General features: G+C 43.4%; 2 pseudogenes; both read left to right on the top strand.

Moving 5' to 3' along the window:
- The first annotated feature begins 2,179 nt into the window (after positions 1-2,179).
- On the top strand, positions 2,180-2,247 carry LOC115838116 (annotated as a pseudogene).
- A 419-nt stretch (positions 2,248-2,666) lies between these two features.
- On the top strand, positions 2,667-2,721 carry LOC115838120 (annotated as a pseudogene).
- Positions 2,722-9,470: the final 6,749 nt, after the last annotated feature.

The following is a 9,470-nucleotide window of genomic DNA, read 5'->3' as shown; positions in this document are numbered from 1 at the left end:
TCAAGGCTACAGTGAGCTGTGATCTTGCCACTGCACTCCAGCCTGCACAATAGAATGAGATCCTGTCTCTATTAAACAAAAAAAAGATGTGCACCCCTTCTTACTTCCCCTGCAAACCTCAAAAACAAGCATATTGAATCTTTTTAGAAACCATGTGACAGACACTTAGTTGTTTATTAGTTGTCTGTCCCAACACCCATTCTGTTTCTTTCTTTTTTTTCTTTTTGAAATAAGGTCTCACTCTGTGGCCCAGGCTGGAGTGCAGTGGCACAATCTTGGCTCACTGCAACCTCCACCTCCTGAGTTCAAGCAGTTCTCCTGCCTCAGCCTCCCGAGTAACTGGGATTACAAACGTGCAGCACCATGCCTGGCTAATTTTTGTATTTTTAGTAGAGATGGGGTTTAACCATCTCTACTAAAGGCTGGTCTCGAACTCCTGGTCTTAAGTAATCCACCCGCCTTGATCCCCCAAAGTGCTGGGATTACAGGCCTGAGCCACCATGCCTGGCCCATTCTGATTTTTTAGTAATAGAATACTTGATCATTAGTTGGGCACAGCTCTCCTGTAAGAAAGATTACATTTCCTGGCCTCCCTTGCAGCTAGGTAAGACCATGTGACTACCTTCTGGAAAAGGAGATGTAAAATTATTTACCAATAACTTTAAGCAATGAGAAAATAGGGTTAATTTACAGGAAATTAGGACTGTAGAAATTACAAACTTGTAGCTTCTGGGGAAAGCTATACAGATGTAGGTTCCAATAACTTGAGAAAACATTGCTTTTTCCTCCTTGTGTATTCAGTAATATTGATGCTGCCACAATCACTACTGTTTGCACATTTAGTGATGAAAACTTTGGTGACAGCCTCAACCATGCTGACTGTCCTTTGGTTTGAGGCTAAAGTCACTTTGGCCGTGCAAGGTATCATTTTGTAGCTTGCACAGGAATTACCAGGACATCTGGTTGTCAGTTGGGGCTGGACCCAGGTTTTGTGAAGCTAAGAGTTTATACAATTTTGGAAACTCTTAAAAATAAATAGACTGGGCCGGGCGCGGTGGCTCACGCCTGTAATCCCAGCACTTTGGGAGGCCGAGGCGGGTGGATCACGAGGTCAGGAGATCAAGACCATCCTGGCTAACACGGTGAAACCCCGTCTTTACTAAAAATACAAAAAATTAGCTGGGCGTGGTGGCGGGCGCCTGTAGTCCCAGCTACTGGGAAGGCTGAGGCAGGAGAATGGCGTGAACCCAGGAGGCGGAGCTTGCAGTGAGCCGAGATTGCGCCACTGCTCTCCAGCCTGGGCGACAGAGCCAGACCCCGTCTCAAAAAAAAATAAAATAAAATAATAAAGAAAATAAAAAGACTGGATGGAGGGGGTCATAGGGAGTTATTGTTTAATGGGTGCAGAGTTTCAGTTAGGGAAGACGAAAAGTTGTGGAGATGGATGGCGGTGATGGTTGCAAAACAGTGAGAATGTACTTCATGCCACTGAACTGCATACCTAAAATGGTTAAAATGGTACATTTTATGTTGTGGGTATTTCACCACAGTGAAAATATGCTAGAACTTAACAAATAAAATTAAAACCCCCACAAAGTATGATACAAAATTGCTAGAGGTCCTCCTAGGGCCTCATAAGGCCCATATGAATTAGAGGCCCTGAAGCTTTAAGTTTTATTATCTTTGTGGTAAGTCTGTCCCATTTAAATCTATGTCACTATTTAAAACACTTTATTATTACATAAGCAGTGCAAAGCTTTGTAGAATATTGGAAAATACAGCAAGATCTGGAAGTCATGTTAGAAGCCATAAGAAGTAGAGCTGGCATGACAGAAAACTGAGTCAGCAACATGGATGACAGGCTTGAGAATATGACACAATAAAGCTGGGATAAATATCATACAATAAAGCTGGGGAGAGAGATGAACTGACTGGGGAGAAATGAGAGATATAGAAAATATGTTGATCCAACATACAGATTGAGACCAGTGACTAGGGAACAAATGAAATTCAAAAAAGTAATAAAAAACTTAAAAAGAAACAGCCATTTCTGAAACAAACCAAAAAAAGTCCTAATTTAGCAAAAGAACAGAATGTACTATATTGCAGGTAAAGTGAGCAAAGAAGCCACTGGCTCTTGTGAAGTTCCTGAATCTTAGGGATAAAGAATGCATTAGCTAAGTGTTACAGCTCTTTTAGAATTTGTCTAGCAGGGCTGGGTGTGGTGGCTCACACCTGTAATCCCAGCACTTTGGGAGGCTGAGGCGGGCAGATCACTTGAGGCCAGTTTGAGACCAGCCTGGCCAACATGACAAAACCCTGTCTCTACAAACAATACAAAAATTAGCCAGGTGTGGTGGCAGGCACCTGTAGTCCCAGCTACTCAGGAGATTGAGGCAGGAGAATTGCTTGAACCCGGGAGATGGAGGCGGGCGGATCATGAGGTTAGGAGTTCGAGACCAGCCTGGCCAACATGGTGAAACCCCGTCTTTACTAAAGATACTAAAAATTAGCCGGGCGTGGTGGCGTGCGCCTGTAATCCCAGCTACTTGGGAGGCTGAGGCAGGAGAATTGCTTGAACCCGGGAGGCGGAGGTTGCAGTGAGCTGAGATCACCCCATTGCACTCCAGCCTGGGTGACAGGGTGAGACTGTCTAAAAAAGAAAAAAGAGAGAGAGAGAATTTGTCTAGCAGGTTTTCTGGTTTCCACTGGAAAACCCCATATTAAAAAAAAAAATTATACTACAAACATCCAGAAAGAAGCAGCAGACAGTCTACCCAGGGGATAAAAGGAGACTGGCCTCAGACCTCTTTCCAGCAAGTTTAGATGGCACAGGACAATGAAACAATGGAGAAAGAATGTTGAGAAGAAAAGTATGTGGCCCCATGATTCTATAAATGGCTTAAAATTCATTCAAATATAACAAAAATAATCTCAAAACACTAAGCACACCAAAATAAATCCATAAGCTGGTTCTTTGAAAAAAATTAGTTGGACCACTAAACATTTTACTTTGTAAAAACATGGACATAAAACATGAAATAAGAAAACAGAAGTACGTGTAAATAAAGGAGAGGTACAGGCTTCTGGGTGAAGGTAGTGGCATGAAGCTGTACTACTTAAGATGTAGTCCAGGTAGTCAAAGACCCCAAAGTATTGTGACTTAAAATAGAATTTTGATTTTCTCTTACGTAATAGTTCAAAGGTCAACAGTCCAGAGTGGATACAGTATCTCTGCCCTTCTCAACATGTGGCTTTGAGCTCTGGGTCCTCAGGTGGCTTCTCCAGCTCCTGCCATTATGTCTGCATCCTGGCCGGTGAGAAGGGGGAAAAGAATGGGGAGTTCACACTCATTCCTTTTAAGGCTATGACCTAAAAATGGCATAATCACTTTTGCTCACATCCTATTGGTCGGAATTCAGACACAGGGCCACACCCAGATACAAGGGAAGCTGGGAAATGTAGCTTTTCACTGGGTGGCCATGAGCCCACCTTAGAACTGGAGAATTATTTATTATTTAAGGATGAGGGATATTGATGGACAATTAGCAACCCATGAGAAGAAGCTATGTCACAGAATGACTCCCCTTGCCATACACATTAAGTATGTAGTTTATTTAAAAAGCAAAAGATTAACTATTGATAACCTAACAAAGAAAGAGGTTAAGTCAGGCGGCCAAAGGGTAGAAAAGACATAAAATCTGGAGATAGCCTGATAATAGAGAAAGAATGCTAATTAATAAAATTGTCCGTGTTCTCACAAATTACTCCCTCCCTCTCCCCAAATTGGAGAAGAGCAGTCTGAGGGAGTGAGAAATCAGCTCAGGAAAACAATTCAAAAAAACCCTTCAGAAATCCCCTATCAGTCACAGCACTGTCTCATTAGAGACAGAAAAGCCCAGCTGGGTTCACCATTGTTCAGTTCTTCAGGCTGATTTGACGGAAGGATCACCTCATGAGAATAGGATACACCTCCAAATAGAAAAGAGGGCTTTTTAAAATTTTTCAGGAGACAATTCAGCCTTAAAAAAGAAAGAAATTGGCCCGGTGCAATGGCTCACACCTGTAATCCCAACACTTTCGGAGGCCGAGGTGGGAGAACTGTTTGAGCTCAGGAGTTTGAGATCAGCCTGGGCAACATAGTAAGACCTTGTCTCTACTAAAAATTAAAAAAAAAAAAATTGCCTAGGTGCAGTGGCATGCGCCTGTAGCCCCAGCTACCTGAGAGGCTGAGGCAAAAGGATCGCTTGAGCCTGGGAGAGCAAGGCTGCAGTGAGCCATGACATACCATCGCACTCTCGCCTAGGCCACAGAGATCCTGGAAAGAGGGAAAGAAAAGAAAAGAAGGAGAGAAAGGAAGGAAGGAGAAAGAGAGAGAGAAAGAAAGGAGGAAGGAAGGAAGGGAGAAGGGAAGGGAAGGAAGGAAAGGAAGGAAGGAAGAAAAAGCAAGGAAGGAAGGAAGGAAAAGAAAGAAAGGAAGAAAGGAAATCCTGCCATAGGCAAGAGCATGCATGGACCTAGTGAAATAAACCAGACACAAAAACACAAATACCGTATGATGTCACTTATACACGGAATCAAAAATAGTTGGCCGGGCAGGGTGCTCACATCTGTAATCCCAGTACTTTGGGAGGCCAAGGGGGGAGGATCATTTGAACCCAGGAGTTCAAGACTAGCCTGGGCAACATAGTGAGACCCCATCTCTAAAAATAAAATATAGTAATAATAAAAATTAGCAGGGCATGTGTTCCCAGACTGAGGTGGGAGGATTGCTTGAAGCCAGGAGATTGAGGCTGCAGTGAGCCATGATCATGCCACACTGTACTCCAGCCTGGGCGACAGAGAGAGACCCTGTCTCGAAGAAAAGAAATTAGTCAAACTCATAGAAGCAGAGTGTAGAACAGTGATTGCCAGGAGCTGAGTAGGGAGGTGAAGATGAGGAGATGATGGTCAAAGAGTACAAAGTTTCAGTTGTAGGATAGATGAATGAGTTCTAGAGATTTACTATGAGGCATCATGCCTACCACTAACAATGCTGTACTATATAGTTAAAATTTCCCAAGAGGGTAGGTCTTATATTGAATGTTCTTCACACACACACACACACACACACACACACACACACACACACACAATAATAATAGGGCAGGAGGAAAATTCAGGAGTCGATGGGTATGTCTATGGCCTTGATGGTAGTAGGGTTGGCTTCACAGGTATATACTTAACCCACATTCATCAAGTTGTATACATTAAATATATACAGCTTTTTACATCTCAATCATACCTCAATAAAATGGTTAAAAAAAACACTTTTAGGAGAGAGCATACCCCATGTCCTCTGACAAAGGCTACAGACAGGCCCCTGAGTCCTCATCACCCCAGGACCTTCAGCCTATGGAAGAGTGAATGTCAATAATACAACCTGCAGCCTTCCAACCCCGTTGTAGCCCTTTGCATTTCCGAGTCCCATGAGGAGCTGCCTTACTGCCTGCTGTGTGGCAGCAAGCAGGGAAGGAGACAGAGGTGAGCCCACCAGGCTCTGGGATCGCAGGATGCCCAGGGATGAAGGATGAGGCAGATGAGAGAGCTTCTCAAAGACGGAGGGCTTGCTCAGTAGGGGCAGTGGCGGGTGAGGGAGTCAGCCAGTGTAACTGGGAGTCTAGTTACATAAGCAAATAAGTATACGTATTGAGGATCAGGGTAGCCAGGTTTCTCATTGTGGGAGAAGGTTCTTGTAAGCATGGCAAGCTTGGGAAGGCTAGAAAGAACCCTGAGGCGGTAGACTGAAATTGGAGATATCAAAATGAACTCAGTTTAAAATATATAAATAAATAGAGACAGAGAGAGAGATGGAGATACATAGTATAGGTGCATGAGTGTATAAAAATGTCTGTGCATATATGGATGTCTGTGTGTGTGTGTGTTTTTCTAAATCTGTCCATTGAGAGGGCCTAGAAGCAGTGACACCACAGTAGGAAGAAGCACATTAAGTGTGTAGATTGGTTTCCAAATACCATCTTCCACTCTAAAGAACCGGGATTTCTTGGAGAAATGGCTGATTCCAAGATTGGGGCAGGAAAAGTACAAGATAAGAGTGGAGACTCTTGTTTGCCAGAAAGGAAGGAAGTGCTCAAAGAATGATGCAGACAAGTCAAAAGAATGCAGAAGACAGCTTGGAGGTGCTCCTGCAGGCCAAATTTGGGACTGTTTGAATGTCAGAGCAGATAATGACAGTAATGAGTTACAAACTCTTGAATAAAATTGGAACCTATGAGTCATACTGATGAGAGAGAGAGAGAGAGAGAGAGAGAGAGGAACCTCTTCCTTATAGTAGAATGCCAACTCTTAATTGTAGAAGGGATAATGGAAGCAGAAAATCACTATTTGGCAGGACACCATGGCTCACACCTGTAATCCCAACAGTTTGGGAGGCTGAAGTGGGTGGATCACTTGAGTTTGAGGCCAGCCTGGCTAACACAGCAAGACCCTGTCTCTACAAAAATTAGCTGGGTGTAGTGGCGTGCACCCGTGGTCCTAGCTATTTGGGAGGCTGAGGTGGGAGGATCACCTGAGCCCGGGAGGTGGAGGTTGCAGTGAGCTATTATCATGCCATTGCACCCCAGCCTGGATGACAGAGTGAGATCCTGTCTCAAAAACAAAAACAAAAACAAAAACAAAACACCAAAAAAATCACCATTTGGCGCCATCAGAGTTGCGGCTGATTCAGGCAGAAGTTTTCAATAGAGGCTAAGGCTGGTGAGTAGAGGAATTTTGATGAAGAACTGGTATCAATGCAATCTTGGGATATATTTTTGGAAAAACCTTGAATTATAGAAGGGGAAATGATAATGTTATGGTAGAAAAATCTGGCAGACAACAAAATCAGTCCCCCAATGTGTAGCTGTGAGAACAGCCTGGCTCCATTCCCGGGCACTCCTGCCGAGAAAACAAGACCCAAGTTTGATCATGAGGAAACACCAGACAGACCCACGTGAAAAGGTAAAGCCTGTGCTGTCTAAGACAGTTGAGAACAAGAAAGACAAGGAAAGGCCAAGAAACTGTTCTGGATTGGGGGATAGGGTGGAAGGATCATACTGACAACACATGGAAACCAAATTCCATGTATGTTCATGAGGGAAATGTTTCTAGCAGCTTTATCACCCTAACTGGAAATGACCCAGATGTCCTTCGGCAGGTGAGTTGATAAACAAACCGCGTTACATCCGCACAGCGGAATACCATTTGGCAACAAAAAGGAACAGACTATTGACTCATGCAACAGTAAGTAAGGCTAAGTGAAGGAAGACAGAAAGCTCCATATTGTGGGATTCCATTGACCTATTTTGAACTCCTTCCTCTAACAGAGAGAAAGCTGGCTCTCATGATCGTTCCTTATTTGTTCAATCCTAATATGTTGAACATTATAATGTAATGTAGTTTCAGAATTGCTAACCCATATTGTGTGAGAAACAAATTTACCCACTAAAGCAGAGGTCCCCAGCCCCCAGGCTGCTGCAGACTGTTAGGAACCTGGGCCGCACAGCCGGCAGTGAGTGAAGCTTCATCTGTATTTACAGCCTCTGCCCATTGCTCACATTGTCACCCAAGTTTGGCCTCCTGTCAGATCAGTGGCGGCGTTAGATTCCCATAGGCGTGCGAAACCTATTGTGAACTGCACATGTGAACTGCACTAGGTTTCGTGCTCCTTATAAGACTCTAACTAGGCCAGGTGCGGTGGCTCATGCCTGTAATCCCAGCACTTTGGGAGGCCAAAGCAGGCAGATTGCCTGAAGTCAGGAGTTTGAGACCAGCCTGGCCAACATGGTGAAACCCCGTCTCTACTAAAAATACAAAAATTAGCCAGGTGTGGTGGCACACGCCTGTAATCCCAGCTACTCAGGTGGCTCAGGCAAGAGAATTGCTTGAGCCTGGGAGATGGAGGTTGCAGTGAGCCGAGATGGTGCCACTGCACTCCAGCCTAGGTGACAGAGTGAGACTCTGTCTCAAAAAAAAAAAAAAAGACTCTAATGCCTGATGATCTAAGGTGGAACAGTTTCATCCTGAAACCATCATCATCATCCCCGCGCCCTACCCTCCATCTGTGGAAAGACTGTCTTCCAAGAAACCAGTTCCTGGTGCCAAAAAGATTGGGGACCACTGAACTAAAGCACAGCTTTTATGCACTTCTTTTGGTCTTTAGCCAACCAGTATAGTTTCCCAAAGCTACTGAGGTGAGCTCTTTCATCTCCATTCCCTTCAATATAGTACAGTTAGATTCATTTGTCACAGTCTGCATTCCAACCTGGGTTCCCCTGACATTCAACTGATATTCTTCCTTTGCATACAGTGAAATTCACTCTTTGTGGCATACCTTTCTATGGGTTTTGACAAATGCATCCTCCAACATTGAGTCACCTCTCTGCTGTTCCTCTGTAGTGAAATCTTCCCCCAAGCCCTAATTGGCCCCACTGAATTGTTTACTAATCTGCCAAGCACTGATTTGGCAGCATCTGCACTTTCTTTTTCTTTTTCTTTTTTTTTTTTTTTTTGAGACAGGATGTCGCTCTGTCATCCACACTGGAGTGCAGTGGCAAGATCATAGTTCACTGCAGCCTTGAACTCGTCAGCTCAAGTGATCCTCCTGCCTCAGCCTCACGAGTCAGTAGGATTATAAGCTGCTCCACCATGCTCAGCTAATTTTTAAAATTTGTTGTAGAGACGGTATCTCTCTATGTTGCCCAGGCTGGTCTCAAGTGATCCTCCTGCCTTGGCCTCCCAAAGCGCTGGGATTATAGGCATGAGCCACTGTGCCCTGCCCTGCACATTTTGATATGCTATATTTTTGTTTTCATTCAGCTGGGCGCAAACTGCTTTAAAATTTCCCTTCAGTCCTCTTTGATCCATGGGTTATGAAGAAGTGTGTAGTTTATATTTTGGGATTTCCCAGAAATCTTTCTGTTACTGATTTACAGTTTAATTTTGTCGTGGTCTGACTATACACTTTGCATGAAATTTGTTGAGGTTTATTTTATGGCCCAAAATGTGGTCTCTCTTAATAAACATTCCATGTGTACCTGAAAAGAAAGTGCATTGTACTACTATTGAATAGAATGTTCGATAAATGCCAATTAAGTCTAGTTGTTTGATAGTGTTGTTTACATTTTCTGTATTTTTACTGATTTTTATGGCCTGTTTTATCAACTTACTGAGAGAAGAATATTGAAGTCTTGATCTATAATTGTGAACTTGTCTTTTTTTTTTGTTCTAACAGTTTTTGTCTGAAGTATTTTGAAGCTCTATTTTTACATGCTTGCACATTCAAAACTATTTTATCTTTTTGGAGAATTGATCCCTTTATCACTATATAATGCCCTCCTTATGGCTGCTAATATTCCTTGCCTGGGAGTCTACTTCATCTAATATTAAAATAGCTACTCCAGCTTTCTTTTGGTGTGTGTTACATAGCTTTC

The sequence above is a fragment of the Nomascus leucogenys genome, chromosome 13 (genome assembly GCF_006542625.1).
Source record: "Nomascus leucogenys isolate Asia chromosome 13, Asia_NLE_v1, whole genome shotgun sequence".
Classification (NCBI taxonomy): Eukaryota; Metazoa; Chordata; class Mammalia; order Primates; family Hylobatidae; genus Nomascus; species Nomascus leucogenys.
The sequence above is the reverse complement of the archived record's forward strand: the minus strand, read 5'-3'. Positions and strand labels throughout refer to the sequence as shown.